We start from the raw sequence: 2,863 nt of genomic DNA on the forward strand, positions 1-2,863 counted from the left end.
CTCTTTCTTTCCTTTGAAGTCATTCACAGTCATACTGAAAGCAAGTGATACCTTTATAACAGACTTATAATTAGATCTTTGTTTGTAGGTGAAGGAAAGTGCTTAGGCTATTGATTTTGTGTGACTGTAGAATTATCAATATTTTGATTTTTGTGTTTATTATTTATTGTTCAGGTTCTTATGTTAATATGACACAGAGTAATAGCTTATTTTATATGTTCAAGGAGTAAAGAAGATTGGTATAAAGCATATACATATAACTGCCATCTTTGAATAAGTGATATAATAAAGTTATGCATGAAAACCTTATGTGCAGGTTAACCCATTACCGCCGGTATATTTTGAAGCCAGAAATAAAAGATTCCGGGCGGCTACAAAATCGGTGCACGATTTTGTAGAAAAAAAAAGTTTTTGATAATTATATTATCGGATTAGAAAAATACATTGAGATACAAACTGCAATGATTATCAAGATATCAGTGAGTTTAGCACCAATAGAAAAATGGTTAGGAGGGTCACAAGATGTAATTATGGGGGCATCTGGTTGATATCCAACTATATTAATTATGAGTGGATATTTTTCTTTTTATGTTATTAACCTCAAGTAGTGTACATATTCTCATAATCTGAAACAATTTGATAAAAAATTGTAGGAGTGATTTTTTTTTCTTTTTTCTTTTTTAAATTAAACTTTAAAGATATATCTTGTTTAATTCATAACAAAATTTCATTATGTTTATACAGTAACCTTTGCCTTTTGTGTTCAGCATCTCCTGAATTTGGATTTCTCTCTTTTTTTTATTTATTTATTCTTTTACATAATTTTCAACTATCTTGATTTTTTCTTACAAGTCCATACATTCCTTCAATTTTGATTTTTTAAAAACTATTTTCCTCAAAGAAATTGTAGGAGACCATCTGCTCTTTCCAGCAAGACCTCCCAAGGAATTTTATTTCAATAACAGCAGTCATTTTGATTTATATTGTTGAAAATGACTTTTTGAGAATTCAAATCTCAAAGATGTTTATCTCTTTACCTTAACATAAAGGTCAAACATTATTTGCATTATCATAGAAGCCAAAAAAGTAATCATGTTTTCTTTTGCTTTCCGAATTATGATTAGGTAATTGGCCCCACCTTATAAAGTCAGCCTACCATTCACTTGGGGAAGGGTATCAGAAGGCACCTCCTTTGTCTTTGTCACCAAGTTTTATCGGTATCCTCCTGCTTCATAATCTAGTGATTTTGTTGTGATTTTCCTTTTTCTTGCAGAGTGTTTTCTCTGTCATGTCTTTCAAGACTTTCCTCTGACTTTTCATGTCTCCCAAATAGGGTCACAAAAATAAACTACTCTTTTTGAACCCAATATTGCATTCTAAGGTAGTCTATTAGGTATGGATATTCACATGAAATTCCTCATAAGATGGGATGGGTAGCAGTGATGAATGGAGTGGAGATGCAGTTGATTGCTCACTTGTGACAGGTGGCACTGAGCAAGTGACAGGCGCTCCCTTCTCCCTCACTTCTCTCTACTCCCTCAATTTTCTGGGTGGTCTTGATGCTGGTAGCCCTTCTTACATTCTTCAGTCTAGTTAGATATAGCTTTCTAGATTTACCCATGTTGGAAAAATGCATAAAAAACCTAGATTAGAAAACAGAGCAACATTCAGTTTGTGAGGCTAGTGTGGCACTGAGCATTCACTGTTTGTTACCAAAGGTATCTTTTGCACTCCTCCCCTTCCAGATATATAAGAATATACTTTAAAACACATATTTAGTTTATTTTTGTGAAATTTCACTTGTTTATTGTATATGTATGCTAGGATGAGAGGAAAGGGCATGGGGGATACATAAGCCTATTATATCTCCATTATTATTCATAATTGTATACAGATACTTCATATGGTAAATTATCAACCACACACCATTTTTCAGTATTTTCTTTTTCCATAATATATTATTCTTTCAAATATTTCAACCAGATGCTTCCTTTAAGCTGATATCTGGAGCCCAAGAGATTTTCAGTTTGATATAGTACCTCCTTTATGTTTTGTAAACATTGTGTGTAAGGCAGTTAGATTTACTTTGAAAATTAACATGAACCTGTATAGTTTGTAAGAATCATTTGTTTGCTTTATGATAATGACTATATTTTTTTATTACTGTAATATGTGTTCATTCCTCTGCATGTTCAGTATGTGTCCATATATATTGAAAAGCTAAGCATTGTCTATCACTTTAAAATGTTGTAAGATGACAAGAATGTGATAATTCTTTTTTTGTGACTTATTACTGCCATGCCAATGGATGATAATTTATACAGTAGGATTGGAAAACTGGAACTTGTAGGGTTGAAACTTATATTAAATCCAAAGGGAAGAATGAAGTTTATATTTTTACCCTGGTTTTTGAGGCAACCGTCCCTGGCGTGGAGAGGGGGGGGGGATTTTGGGTCAGAGTGGTTGAAAATGAGCTATGGTTAGTTTTATATTCGTATATGAGTGCAGAATTACCCACGGTAATATAAACTCCCGCAATGAAATGTTAAGACAGCACGCGAGGCCAGAACCGCAAGTCTTATTACCGCTGTATCAGCGGTTTTCACCCCTCCGCACTCTCGCTTTACTGGAACAAAAATGATGCATTGTATTATGACATTACATATTGAACTGGATTACATCAAGATAAAAGTGTCTCATTATAAAATTTCCTTCCCAGACTGAAAGATTTGATAAAAAAAAAAAAAAAAAAAAAAAAAAAATTAATTTGATTTTGACATATTCATCATATAAGTATGTTTAGGGTTCGATGATAATACATGAGCAGTTACAAGTCTGTATATCTAAAAATAAATTCGCAACA

General features: G+C 32.7%; 1 protein-coding gene across 2 annotated transcripts in view; it reads left to right on the forward strand.

Moving 5' to 3' along the window:
* Window positions 1-2,383, forward strand: part of Zip48C (Zinc/iron regulated transporter-related protein 48C) — a 53,560-nt gene extending 51,177 nt beyond the window's left edge. For both annotated transcript variants that reach the window (XM_070138505.1, XM_070138506.1), the window contains one exon: window positions 1-2,383. This exon is cut by the window's left edge and continues 2,062 nt beyond it. The gene's annotated coding sequence lies outside the window, so the exon portion shown is untranslated.
* The last annotated feature ends 480 nt before the right edge of the window (window positions 2,384-2,863 follow it).

Source organism: Penaeus vannamei, chromosome 24 (genome assembly GCF_042767895.1).
Source record: "Penaeus vannamei isolate JL-2024 chromosome 24, ASM4276789v1, whole genome shotgun sequence".
Classification (NCBI taxonomy): domain Eukaryota; kingdom Metazoa; phylum Arthropoda; class Malacostraca; order Decapoda; family Penaeidae; genus Penaeus; species Penaeus vannamei.